The sequence below is a fragment of the Narcine bancroftii genome, chromosome 6 (genome assembly GCF_036971445.1).
Source record: "Narcine bancroftii isolate sNarBan1 chromosome 6, sNarBan1.hap1, whole genome shotgun sequence".
In the NCBI taxonomy this organism is placed as follows: domain Eukaryota; kingdom Metazoa; phylum Chordata; class Chondrichthyes; order Torpediniformes; family Narcinidae; genus Narcine; species Narcine bancroftii.
The window spans coordinates 141,670,026-141,685,155 of record NC_091474.1 but is presented as its reverse complement, the minus strand read 5'-3'; the positions used below and the strand labels follow the sequence as shown (position 1 = coordinate 141,685,155).

Sequence of the window (15,130 nt, the reverse complement as noted above, 5' to 3'; positions counted from 1 at the left end):
CATTAAATCAGGTAAACAAGAAAATCTGCAGATACTGGGGTCCAGTGAAGTTGGAGAAACTCAGCAGGTCACTCATCATCCTTGAGAATGCAAAAGGCAGTCAATATTTTGGACCTGGGCCTTTCAGCAGGAAAATCAGAATACAGTCAAATAAGAAGGTGGGGCAGGGTGGGTTATGGGAAGGCGTAGGAGATGGGGGGGGGGGGAAGAATACAAGTTAACAGGTAAGAGATGATGGCTGGATACATGGGAGAGCAGAAAGAAAGGAGGAGTGATGGGGAGAGGGCAGTGGCTAAGAAGGGTAATTCAGTGAAAGAAGGAAGGGAATGGGGGGGGAGTCAGAGGGGAAGGGAAAGAGAGAGATCCAGGAAGGGGGTGAACAGAAATCAAAATCAATATTGATGGCATCTAGTTGGTGACCTGAGATTTAACATAAGGTTTTATTCCTCTAATTTATGTAGCTCAACTTGGCAGTACATGGACAGGTATATCAGTGTAGCAGTAGGGTGTGGAATTGAAATGGTTTGCCACTTGAGGGTCCGTGCTGTTGCAGCGGACAGAGTGAAGTTGCTTCATGAAGTAATCTTCTAGTCTGTCACCAGTCTCCACAATGTAGAGGAGAATGCAATAAATGACTGTTAGAGATTTCAGAGGTGAAGCATTGCTTCACTTGGAAGGACTTTGGGGACCCCCAAATAGTGTGAGGGAGAAAGTGAAAGTGCAAGTGGAGTACCTCCTGCAGTCACAAGGATATGTAGCAAAGGAGTGATTGGTGGGAAGGTATGAGGGGAGTAAAGTAAATAACTCAAATCTAAGAATATTTTATTGAAAATTTGAGTAAAATTATATTAATGAAAATTAAAAATCATTTTGAAAAGTGACTTCCTTCACATTTAGCCTCCTAATTCACAGCCTTGCAATCCCCATGCAATGCTTTGGATCCTCACGTGGTATTGCATGCTGGGAAACTCAGCAAGGCAGGATACTTCTGCTAGACTCCACATTCAGAGAATTCCTAAAATCGGGACTGCTCAAGGATTGGGTCAGTCCGGATTTTGGGATTTTCCAGATTCTTGGGCAGTACTTTTAAAATTAAAATTTAAGGAAAACTAAAAAAGAGATGAATAGGTAAAATTTGATAGTTTATTCATCAGAAAATACAGCACGATTCATTTCTCAAAATGAACAATTTTAAAGAAAAATAAAATCAACACTTGACAAAAATGGAAACTTTTTCACTACTAAAAAAAGGAGCATGTAATGCTTTAAATTATGTTTGAAAATGAACATTGTAAAATAAACAATCTAATGTTTTTCAAAGTTTAAACATTCCATTACATTATGTAGCCACTGCCCAGGAGTCAGTGGAAGTTCATCTTTCCACTTCATTAAAACCCCTCGTCTGGCTGTCAATGTGCTAAAACCCTCTTTCTTAACTCGTGGTCGATGGACTCGATGACTGATATATGTTTAAGAGCTACAATTGTCATACAGCTTTGTATCAGTTCAAAAAAGTAACAACATACAGTATGACCAATTATGACCAGTCCATCGTATATTTGACATATAGAGCTTGTTGTGCAGATATTAACATAAATGGTACATGGGTAGTAAAAGACAATAAATAACTACCATTAAAATCACAGTTGTGAAATAAAAAGCACTTAAAAATGTAATTTTATGCTTTTTAAATCTATTTCATATTCAGTGAATGTGTTACCCAATAATGCTCTGCTTTGGAGAGAAACATATTGTTCATAAGCAACATTAACAATGCTCTTTGGCTTATATTCAGCCAAAGGATCACAACCAGCAATCTACATTGTTCCTTCGATAGACAACAGGTTGCTCTCAGAGCTTTAAATTTAATTGGGTCTTCTGTTAAGTGACAATTTTCAAGCAATAATTACATTTCTGAACTCACATTCCTGTAACCTAGTTTAACATTGCTAAGATTAAAATTCAAATCCAAGCACTGTAACTATTTAATTTACAGTACGGTAAGTTAACAATCTAGCTTAACAAAAACTCTTCATTCGTAATGAAGAGCATAACATTACAGGATTGTACAAATCATCTGGTTTACTATCATTCTTGAGGAATGGAAATCAACAATGCTTTCCTTTTCTGGCCTATTCATGACTCTTGACCCAACAACATGATATAATCTGAAATGCTATAGCCAAACTATTCAGTGCATGGACAGTAAATGCAGACTTTGCTAGCATGGCCCAGATATTGAAATACACCTGTATCGGGGGTGAAAACAGACTACTAAATGGATACTCATTTAATTTCCAACAACTAACCAAAAATTGAAAAATGAAATTGATTCGAGTGCAAATCTTTCTTTATGGTTCGTGTTAGCCAGAGACAGTCGTATTTTTGGAAGTTTGATATAGGTTGTCTGAGGTTACACTGAAGGAGATATTGTACAGTTGAGAAGATCAGCTGATGATATAAGATTGTGATTCATGTCATATTTATTTCTCAGTGATAGTCTTGGCACTTTTTGAAAATGAATTATAATAATTATGTTCCTGCTTTGCCTGGGGCTTTGTTTAATAAAATGAGTCAACTTGAATTTTAAAATATTAAAAGAAATTGTATTTTCATTGTCCTGGGTAAGAGTATAAAAATAAAAGACAAAATGAACAGGATTTATTACTTGCGTTTGAACCTGCTCCAATTTTTAATGTTTGTTGGGTTATTTCTAAATTGATTTTCCATTCCTTCCCACCAAACACAGTCAGGTCTAACCCGACCCAACTCAAAAATCTCTTGATTCTTTGAGTGCCAAAATTTTTTCTGATCCTACTGATTAACTGAGCATCATCTGCCCTCTGGGACAAAGAACTCTAAAGATTCACACCCATCTGAGAGAGAAAAAATTCCTCCAATTTCAATCTTAAGTGGTCAAATCAAAGTATTTGGTATAGGAGTTGGGATGTTATGGTAAAGTTGTACAAGACCTATTGTATACTTCCCTGGTTATATTTTGAGCCTGTTTAAAAACAATGGGAAAACAAGAGGTACACTCCAATCCACCCCCTCACCCTTCCAGTCGCCCGGCCATCTCCCCCAAGTGCCGGTCCCTCGGCTGCCCGGCCTTCTCCCCCAAGCGCCAGTCCCTCGGCTGCCCGGCCTTCTCCCCCAAGCGCTGGTCCCTCAGCTGCCCGGCTGTCTCCCCCAAGCGTCGTTCCCTCAGCTGCCCGGCTGCCTCCCCCAAGTGCCGGCCACCTCCCCCAAGCGCCGGCCACCTCCCCCAAGTGCCGGCCACCTCCCTCAAGCACCGGCCACCTCCCTCAAGGGGCGGCCACCTCTCTCCCCACTTACTGGATTTTTGAAGTCGGGATAAAGGATCGTGTACCTGTAGCAACAAATTCCAGAGGTTCACCACTCTCTGGCTAAATACATTCCTCTGCATCTTTGTTTTAAATAGACACCCTGCAATCCTAAAGTGGTGTCCTCTTGTCTTTAAATCCCTTATGATGGGAACCAACTTTCCCACATCTACTATTTCCAGGCCTTTCAACATTTGAAATGCTTCTATAAGGTTCCACCTCATCCTTCTTAATTCCAAGGAGTACAGTTCAAGAGTTGTCAAAAGTTCTTCATATGCTGATCCCTTAATTTCAAGAATCATTCTTGTAAATTTTCTCTGAACCCTCTTCAACGTCAGCACATCCTTTCTTAAGTAAAGGGCCTAAAACTGTACCCTGTACTCCAACTGAGGTCTCACCAGTGACTTATAAAGGTGTACATCCTTGCTCTTCTATCCTGTGCCTATAGATATGAATGCCAACATTTCATTCACCTTCTTCACCACCAACTCAACCTGGAGGTTAACATTAGGGTATCCTGCATGGGGACTCCAAGTTCCTTTGCACCTTTGAATTTTTCTCCCCATCTAAATAATAATCTGCTTTTTTTTATTCCTTCTACTAAAGTGCATGACTGTACACTTTCCAATATAGTGTTTCATTTGCCTCTTCTTTGTCCTTATCTAGTTAAATCTCTCTGAAGCCTCTCCATTTCCTCCACTACCTGCCCCTCCACCTATCTTTGTGTCATCTGCAAACTTAGCCACAAAGTAATTTATGCTGCAATCCAAGTCGTTAACATACAATGTAAAAAGAAGTGGCCCCGCCACTTGACCCCTGCAGAACGTCACTGGTAACTGGTAGCCAACTAGAATAGGATCTCTTTATTCCTCTGTTTCCTGGCAATCAGCCAATACTCTTCCCATGCAAATAACTTTCCTGTAATTCGATAGTCTCTCATTTTGTACCATGTATACTGTTTGCATAGGTTCCTTTGCTAGCCTCCTAGTTAACACACCTTAAAAAAAAATTCAATAAAGCTGTTAAACAATAACCTTTCAAAAAGCTATATTAACTATATGTTATTTAATTTTCCAAGTATCGTGTAACAAAATACTTTATACCTTTTTCTGTTTCGGCCTAATTTTCTCCTTTCTTGAAAAGCAGTGTTACATTTATCACTCATCATCTATTACATACCGTTGAGAATTTAAGGAATCTTGGAAGATCATGACTACTGCACGTATAGTTTCTATGAACATTTTTTTAAAATCCCTAGAGTGTAGGTTTTCTGATCTGGGGGGGTATGACCAACTTTTGCCAAACTAATCTCTCCAGAAATTTATGTTCAGAATTATTGTGAAAACAATATTTAATTATTTGGTTTCTTGCAACCTCCTGTTTGTTTTTCCACCCATTCTGAAGAAGCATGCAAACTATCTGATCAGTTCAACGTTTCTTCCATTTTGAAAAATTCCCTAATGTGATTTCTCCTGCCACAACCTTTAAATAATCTATGCTTATTTTCAGTATTCTCTTTTTGCAAAAATATAAAAATATTTACAATTTGTTTTAGCACATTTTACTGATAATCTCACACTCTATTTTTTTATTCTGAATCAATTTGCTGATTTCAAATCATCCCTATAATCAAGCTTTTTTTTGCCAACATTGCAATGACTTATTAAGATATTATTTAATATAATTTTCCTTATACATTTGTTTAAATATAAGACCTCACTGCTGAACTGACTGACACTGCCATTAAACTCAATATGAAATTCCACTTTTCCCTAGAAATTGCTCATTAATTCTGTCTCACTCCATAATACTAAACATAAAATAACCCTAATAAACTAAAATAAACTTTTCTATTTATTTATTTATTTATTTATTTTAAGAGCAACTCACCAGGATTTCTTTGACCTCCCCTCCTAAACTAAAGACCTCCAGAAGGACAAGGGCAGCCAAAGCACTGAAACACCATCACCTGGGATTTGAGCATTCATCATCCTGACTTGGAAATGTGTGAGCTTTCCTTCACCATTTCTGGGTCAAAATCTTGGAACTCCTTTGCTAATAGCATTGTGGGAATACCCAAACCACAAAGGCTGCAGCAGTTCAAGAAGGCAGCTCACCATCAGTTTCTCAAGGCTTTCAAAGCTTGCAGGGGGATCTGGACCAGCTGGGAAAAATTGACTAAAAATGGCAGATGGAATTTAATGCAGATAAGTGTGAGGTGTTGCATTTTTGGAAGGACAAACCAAGAAAGGACATATATGGTAAATGGTAGCGCACTGAGGAGTGTGGTAGAACAGAGGGATCTGGGAATACAGACATATAATTCCCTGAAAGTAGTATCATGTGTAGATCGGGTTGTAAAGAGAGCTTTTGGCATATTGGTCTTCACAAATCAAAGTGTTGAGTATAGGAGTTGGGAGGTTATGGTAAAGTTGCATAAGGCATTGGTTAGGCTAAGTTTGGAGTATGGTGTGCAGTTTTGGTCACCTATATGGAAAAGATATCAATAAGATTGAATGAGCGCAGAGAAGATTTACAGGATGTTGCTCAGACTTCAAATTAAACAGGTTAGGACTTTATTCCCTGGAGCATAGAAGAATGAGGGAATATTTGATAGAGGTATTTAAAATTATGAGGGGTACAGACAGAATAAATGTTGGTAGACTTTTACTTCTCAGTGTAGGTGTGATACAAATCAGAGAACAGTTTAGGGGAAACATTAGGGGGAATTTCTTCACACAGACAATGGGAGGGCGGGGGGTGGGGGGGGGAGGTGGGGTGGAACAAGCTGCCAACTGAAGTGGTGAATGCGGGCTGAATTTTAACATTTAAGAAGAATTTAGACAGGTACACAGGTACACAAATCATTGGGACTAGGCAGAAAAATAGTTCAGCACAAACCCAAAGGGTCTGTTTCTGTGCTGTAATGTTCTATGGTTCTTAGTGGCAATTAAATGCTAGGTTACCATGCAAAGCCTACATACCTTGAATAAATAAAGTGAATTGAAAAACCACCTCTATTGCGGTCAATCTAACTCTTATGAAAAACCTGAGATCCCAGGAATCAGTCTATAGAATCTTCGCGGTGCCCCTTCTGAAGCAAATGTGTTCATTTTAGGTAAGGGGAACAAACATATCCACCATCCTCCAGATGTGGCTTTACTAAGGCCACGTGTAAACGTACAAATGCATTTTCATTCTTGTACTCAAATCCTTTGGCAAAAAAGGCCAAAATACTATTTGTCTCGAATTGCTCACTGCCAGTGGCTTGAGTATACAATCACCCAAGTCTGTTGGAACATCAGCATTTCCCACTATGTCACCATTTAAAAGCTTAATTAACTGATGTTCTGCAACCATCACTCTCAACTTTCATGGACACCTTCACTTTCAACTACTGAGCTTTAGTGAGAAACATACAATTTTACAGGGCAATAGGAACCAATTCAACCCTTTCTCTTCATGCTGTATTTATGAGGGATCTTACCAACTTCCCCAACCTCCAGTTCTTTGCCTTCCATTTTTTCCCCTCTTTATTATTTTTCAAATTCATTGCTAAATTTTACCAATGAATTTGCTTTCACTATTCTTTTATGGATTCCTGATCCTAACAACTTACTGACTTCAGATCTAAATGGCAGTGTCAAGCTTTGGGCAACAATCTTCAGAACAAACTGCAGTACATTAATTTCAAAGGGGAGTGCACTTCGGAGAAACAACACAAGCTGGTTTCCTAAAACCTTGAAACTTCAAATAAATCATGACCCTGAACTAATGGAGCAGTGGTGGTACACTATTGTATACTCTTACTTGGTTACTGGCACTATGTGTCTGTATTGTCCAAATGTATGGCTGGCTCACTCCACCCCCTGGAACCCCCTAATAAAGGTGGTTATGTCAAGTCCCTCCCTCAAAATGAGTCCTAGGATCAGGCCAGAACAGGAGCATGGTCCAAGCCTCATGGTATTAAAAGCCTGTCATCCTGCAATTCCAGCCTTTTGGTGTTATTGATAGGGTATCAGGAGCCAAGCTTAAAATCTCTGTGCTGAAGAAAGTTAATTATCTTCCTCGCATCGCAATTTCAGAAAGCAGCAGGAAACAGAATAAAAATAACCCTGGGATAAAATAGGACAAAATAGTTTTCAATTGTAAATTATTGACATTCTTTCAGTTGCCTGAGAACATATAATAACTCAAGCTTATCTATGACTCTCATGTTATGAATCACTTCCACTCATGAAATTATTTTTACAATGTACTAGTACTGAGGTAACGTTCTACATTTGTGAAATAAGGATAGGAGTTGACCAATAATTTCACGACCCTAGAGAAAATGATAACCACCGTATTACCATGAAGGCATCCATTAACTGTATTCAATTCTTAGCCATGTGCACTGTAGCACAAGAGTCTGCAAAATGAAATGGCACAGGAGGCTGTTCCATCACCAGCCTTTGTTGCTCCTTCTACCTCCATTTTTTAAACCATTATTTTCTCATATACTGTACCTCAATCCAGATCACAGCAATCTGCTGCAAGAAACAATTCTCCCATCTCACCTCTAACCCTTCAATTAATGACTTTCATTCAGTTTCCTCTAGATAGTGAGTCTTCTGCCAGTGAAAATAGTTTATTCTTATTTATCTAGTCAAAGTCTTTAGCACATCCTTTAAATCTTCCTCTAATATTTGTCAGGAAAATAGAGGCATTGTCATGTGGCTCTCTTGGTCTGGATCTCATATTATTGGTAATACGCTGGTAAATGTCTTCAATGCCTCCTCCAAAGCCTTGTCATTATATTGAAAAATGTTGTGGCCTCTACTTTTCAATAAAGTTCTCACCAGTGATGTACAAAGCTGTAGCAATCTGTTATTAAAGCTAAACACAACATAGCTCTTTTAACAACCTTCTGACTTGTTCTGCCACTTCCAAAAGTTGGTACGAATATTCCAAGTCTCCCCAGGCAGTCCCCAGATTACAAACGAGTTCCATTACCTGGGTCTGTCCATAAGCCAAATTTGTACATAAGGTGCAACAGGTACTTACGGTTCTTATTTGGCATTCATGAGGTACATTATGCAAGCGCGCGAATTGGGGAACAGCCTGTTCGTAAGTACAAGTTGTTTGTAACACGGCCGTTCATAACCTGGGGATTGCCTACACCCCAAGAACAAAGTGCACTACATTTTGGCTTGAGCTATACTTCTGCTGTGACTTGAGAGATGTTTTCATTCAACGAGGGATGTTCTTTTTGTTTCTCTACTTTTGTTATTTGCCTTAGTTACCAGCAGCAAACAAGAACCAACAGACTACAGTAAAAAAACTCACATAATCTGCTGTCCAATTGCTAATAAAACCTAATAGATTCAGTTCCTGACTGACTGGAGCCTTGTTTCCTGGATTTCGTTTAAAATTACTGGGTTCTGTTTCCCACTTATCCTGCACTTGGAGTGAGAAGCAGTGCTCTTGAGGCCAAAAAGTATAATGTCGTTCCCAGAGGACACCAAACAAGAACAAGCCAGCCATACTCAATATTGAAGACACTCCCACCCTGTCCTCATTATATCGATCACTACTCAACGCTGGTGGAATTTGTGACTGTCAGATGTAGACCATTTTATCTACTGCAGGAATTGACCACAGTCCTCATAGTTGGAGTCTACATCCTCCCCAAGTTCTAACGCTAAGGAGCCGATCTGGGAACTGTATGGGGCTATAAACGAACTACAGACTGCACACCCTAACGGACTGATTATTATTGTTGGGGATTTCAACCAGGTGAACCTCAAGCCAGGCCTACCTAAATTCCATCAGTATGTGGACTTTGCTCCAAGAGGGCAAACACGTTGGACCTTATGTATACGAACATTTCCAATGCTTATCGGGCAGAGACCCGACCCCATCTCAGATACTCAGACCATGTATTCGTATCAAGTTCCTTGGAGTGCACTTGGTGGAAAATCTCACCTAGTCCCTTAACACCAGCTTCATAACCAAGAAAGCCTAGCAGAACCTCTAGTTCCTGTGAAGACTGAGGAAAGTTCATCTCCCTCCCTCCATCCTCACTACATTCCACAGAGGATGTATTAAGAGCATCCTGTGCCTGGTTTGGAAGCTGCACCTCCTCGGGCTGCAAAACCCTGCAGAGGATAGTGAAGTCAGTGGAAAAGATCACTGGGGGCTTTCTTCCTACCATGAAGGACATTTACAACAGTCGATGCAGGAGAAAGGCAATAAATATTGTGAAGGATTCCACATACCCCTCACCTAAACTGTTCTCTCTTCTGTCATTTGATAGGAGATACTGTAGCACTCTAGCCCTTTCGTCCAGATTGGGCAAAAGTTTTTTTTCCCTCAAGTCATCAGAATGCCCAGAACATATGTGGTTAGTGTACAGTAGACTTTTACTGTATATGTCTTAATATTTCAACGTGTTTAACTTCTATTCTAACTTGTATTTATGGTTCTGGAGAAACTCTATCTTGTTCATGGTATGAATGATAAATAAAGGTGATGACAGGCTATCTCCCCTCGGCACTCTCTGTCTCAATGAGGGATTCCAATTCAACCAATTGCTATGTATAGACAATATTCATCCTAGTAACAGGGCCCAAGGCATAAGAGATAACAGTCTTCATATTGGTGACACCATCAATGGACAAAGACTCTTCCAAAGACCTTCTTAAGACCTTGAAGGAACAAATTATCCAAGTGGGTTCAGAAATTAATGTGTAAGTTTGTTATGTGCAACTACAGACCAAAGTTGCATGGTGAGGTTAGATGCAAGCTCTAAATAAGTAATTTCTTGTGTTTTATAGATTAATAACAGTGGGATTCTTTGTAAGCAGGCTGACAAATCAGAGAACTTATTGAATACTCTTTGTCATGCTGAAGGAATATAAGATTGCTACACTTTAGGGCAGCATGGTTAACGTAGCAGTTAGCACAACACTCTTTCAGCATCAGTAACTGGGACCGGCGTTCGAATCCCATGCTCTCTGTAAGGATTCTGTATGTTCTCCCCGTGTCTGCGAGGGTTTTCCCTGGGGGCTCTGATTTCATCTCACCATTCAAAATGTACTGGGGGTGTAGTTCAATTGGATGTAATTGTGTGGAATGGGCTTGTGGGCCAAAAGGACCTGTTACCATGCTGCACATCTAAATTAAAGTTTAAAATATATAGCTGTTGTGCAACAATGTGATGCAGATTCTCTTAGGCCACAGTCCTCAGGTTCAGGGAAGAAAGGGGCATGTTGCTGTTGGTTTCTTCACTGCAATTTCATTGAGTGGGTTCAGAGGGAAACTTATGACAACCAAAGTCAGGAAGATAACAAGTCATGTGGGTGCAAATGTCAGGAGAACTTGCCAGAATCTTCTGGGAGCTCTCACCTCTAAATGGACAGATGTTTTGCTAGTATCCATGAAGACTATTTAGAAAGAAGGTGAAGATAAGGCACAAACAAAATACCAAAGGGAATCAAGAAAAAAATGAGTGTGATTTCAAAGAGGTAAATAAGATTTAACCAACTTATTTCAATTTATTGAGCATGCGAGTGCCAGAATAGATGGGAGAGGATCATTAGATGTGGCTTACTTGGATATTTAGAATTAGGTTAAGCATTAAATAATTTAAAGTTCATGATATTGATGTTAGTATGTCAACAATGGACGTAAACCATTTGATAGAAGACTATTTAGAAGTGACAGATATTAATTAACTAATTGGTACCTCAATGATCAGCTATTCACTATATAGTATCAATCATTTGAGTAAGGGAACCAAACCTATTGTTTTGAAATTTGCCACTGATATTAAACTAGGTGGGATTGTGAGTTATGAGGAGGGTCCAAAGGCTGAGAAGTGAGCAAAAAGTTGCAGATACTAAGTTAGAGAAATGTGAAGTGATCCACTTTGATAGGGAATGAGAAGTAATGAATTCGAAATAATGATGTTGGATTGGGAAATATCGATGCACTAAAAAACATGGGTGTACTTTTTCACCAATAACATGCAAGTGAAGTAAGCAGCTAAAAGGGCATAGGTGATCTTAATAACATGAGACTGAATTCAGGAGTAAGGATGTCATGCTACTATTTTATATTCATTGTCAGAGAGCACAGAAACAGACCCTTCAACCCCATTTATCCATGTTGAGCAAGCTGCCTATCTAAGATAATCTAAATAGTTTGTGTTTAGTTCATATCATTCTGAATCTTTCCTATCCATGCGTCTATCCAAATAATTTTAAAAATGGTTTTAATTGTACCTTGATCACTTTCCATCATCTTGGAGCAAATGATGTTGAATATGTGAGCAAATGATGTTGAATATGTGCAAGAGGGACACTGCATGTTATGGGAGAGATGAAAAGTTGTGGATGTAAATGGACCCAGACGTGTATTATGGTTTGAGGACAAGAGGATCCACCATTAATGTCTGGCAGAGTTTGGACTGAGCCAATCGTATTTGAGGGATCGCAACATTGCACTCTAAAGATATCTGAGAGCCACACATACACAAAAGCAAACCAGTGGTCAGGTTTAAAAGCTTGTAGTCACTGGCAAACCATGATCAATGGTGGCAGCTTCAAAGAAAAGCAGCCGTGGACACCAAGACATTCCCAACTGAATACAACTCCCTGGAAAAGTATGAGATAGTATCACTCAGAATCAAGTACAGTGAAGATGGTCACCCTCTTCAAGGTGAGGAGATTATGGCACAAGTTGTCATGCAGTGACATTGTAGCAGATGGAATTCAACCACTGTCCAACTGAAGTGGAGTGTGAGTCTTAATTTACAAGAAAAGCTAAACAACTGATAATGACACCTTCATGGGAAGGACACCTTCCTGGGAAGTAAGCCAGAAGGTAAGCAAAGATTTTGTGCAGAGGTGATTTAAAAAAAAAGATCAAGTGATGCTAAGCCATTGAGGTTGTGAAACTGAATGGTGGAGAATGGGTACATGGTATTCCTAGAAGGGATCAATAGTGCAAGATGGCAAAATCATTCCAAGTATACTTCTATGATATAAAGAGAGTTTTAGGACATTCAGAGATTTGCAGTGCTAATCATTTGACTCTGCCAAAGGATGGGCTATTTCATTGCAGGTCTGGAATTGAAGCAAATAATTCTCTTGGTTGGTAATGTGTTTATTAGGGGAAAGAGTACCTGGTACTGAATTGTCTGAGTGAATATCTGAACCAAACCACAATATCTGTAATAATAGATCACCCTCAGTGCTGACTGAGCCCAAGATTATGTACTAATTCAAATGTTGAACCTTAAGATAAATCCAAGAAGTGAAACTGATCGCGCCATACATCTGAAAACAATCTTTTCTCACTGGCACAAATGTGCATAAAATATTGTCCATAATTATTTATATTGCTTTGTATCTATTTTGAAGAATAATTATGTTGCCTGAAGTCCAGCATCTCTAGGTTCACAAAGTTGTTGGACCATAAGACATAGGAGAAGAATCAGGCTTGATTGTGAATGTTTATGAGCAAGGTAATTTCAGCCAGAACTTTCTTTCTCAAGAATCTGGGCATTTTTTGTGAAGAATTCCTCTTTGGGTGGTCTCCATTATTTTGCTGGGGTCTACTGCAATACAGAAAAGCGTTGAAGAAACTCAACAGGTTGCACAGCATCCTCTTGGTGACATACTGTTCAAGGTGTAAGTAAAAAGAGATGTCTGAGAGTTGTTCCTTAGCCTCGGCAATGTGGAGATCAGTGCACCAAACCACACAGCACTACCCTTGTCTGCATTTTTACTTTCTATGGAAGCTGCATGATCTGAATTTTTTTCCAGCTCGTTTGTGTAGTCCATTATTCTCCTATACTGATCTGATGTTCATCTGGAACTGCAGTTTATTTAACATGTTGAGACTTAGATTCATTTACACATAAATTTGCATTCATTGAGCCCGGACAAGTTTAGAGTCCTTGCTACATGTCAATTTTTTTTTCTATTCCTCTTTCTTTCCACTGTACATCTTATCAGAATTAATGTACCTTGGTACTTTTGATTTATGCTATTTATTGGTTTTCTTTCCTTTTCCTCTCCTTTGACTGTCACCTGGACTACACAACAAGAAACCGCTCTGAGGATGAGTAAATGACCTGCCCTCGGGTCTCTGCTAGTCAAATCCTGAAAGGAGACATTTGAGTGGGGTTGTGAGTCACTTCACCACCTTAGGCGTCTGCCAATTAAAAATAAATTTGTGAGTTTATTTGGTATTTTATTGCTGAAATTTTGAGCAACTTAGCTATAAATTCTATTGCATGCATGATAAATTCTGCTCACTAAAAGGAGCTGGAATCTCCAGGTACATATGGCATGTTCAGGTAAATGGTTTTTCTGTTTCCTGTGCATTTGATTTGCTTTGAGCTGAAGACTCCTGAGTGCGTACCACAGATGTCAATACACATGCATCAAATAGTGGACATTGGTGATGTGATACTGTAGCAAATGTAAGTAGTTCCGAAACAGTGGATAGATCATGGCTTGATTTGAGGGGAAAGGACTGCTCTGTAAATTCAAAGACCTATCAGCACTTTAAATGCTATTAGAGACTCCACAAGTGAATCAAGGTATGGCATTATCACAGATATTCTCAAAGTCATAGGATTTTGTTCAGAAAGAGGATGCCCACATAAATCCTTGCACCAAATGTCCATCTTTGATGGCACAATATCCTACCTCAGTGACCACCCTATTCGCAGGAATTAAGATCTGTGATATTTTGGACCGAGGTTGAATTAAATGATTGAATCATAGAAAACTTACAACATGGAAGAATAGACAGATATGTGGTGCTGTGTCCACAGCCAGATCAGCTATGATCTATCTTAATGGAAGAGCGTACTCGACAGGCCAGATTGCCAACTCCTACAATATTTCTTATGTTCTTCTGGTGTTCTCTCCAGCCCCGCTGGATGTTGTAAAAGGAAACTTCAAATTGAAGAACTACAATGAAGAGGTTAAGCATGATAATAAAGGCAAGCTCTGTCAATCTGTTGAATGTTGTGCAAGATAATTAAGATGATTCCAACTCTTATTGGATGACATTACTAAATTTAACACGTAAAAGTTTGAAACTTAATAAATGATTTATTTAATGAATATTTATGATGTTACTTCTCAATATTACTGAAAAATCAATTCTGAATAAGTTTACAGGCATCTGTTGGCTGATTGCCTTACTAATGTAACCGAAGTCACATCATTGAATGATTATATGTGATAATTGGAATAGCTGATAAGAAAAACAATATTGTAGAAACTTTCTTATGCATCTGCCAGGATTCAAGATTCAAAATTCTTTTACTGTCAACTATTAAAACAGAAAATGTAATATTACATGAAATTACCTTTTGTCTGGGGTAATTAGCATTATATAAGCAACAGAGAGTCCCTTCAGAGTTACTATGGATCGCCTCCAGCAGTTCTGTGGGCTCTGCAGCCCTATGTTCTCTACACTCCATTAATCCAATCAAGTACACCATCCTAAAAATGCACAGATGGAGATTTTAACTCAATCACATTTTCCAAGTTGTTTATTTTTCCAAAATTCTGTGTATATAATTACCAATGACTGCAAGAAAATTATTAAAGAAATGGGTATTACCACCATTCATATATTTCATTTTTGCCAATTGATAAAGAGCTGCTGAATCTAATGAGGTGAGGAGAGGAGTTTATTTTCATGTACCTAAGTTCAATGGACATACGCATTAAAATTCTTGCTGACTGTGGCAACACACATATGTAGGTTACACCAAC

General features: G+C 38.9%; 1 long non-coding RNA gene across 8 annotated transcripts in view; it reads right to left on the bottom strand.

Moving 5' to 3' along the window:
• LOC138736542 (uncharacterized) overlaps nt 1–15,130 on the bottom strand; it is a 492,063-nt gene that overhangs the window by 408,472 nt on the left and 68,461 nt on the right. For 7 of the 8 annotated variants that reach the window (XR_011340383.1, XR_011340380.1, XR_011340379.1 and 4 more), the window contains one exon: nt 14,719–14,854. This is a non-coding gene — a long non-coding RNA (uncharacterized lncRNA). Of the gene's footprint in view, nt 1–12,495; nt 12,949–14,718; nt 14,855–15,130 lie in introns of those variants that run through there. The other variant, XR_011340382.1, reaches the window with a different exon arrangement.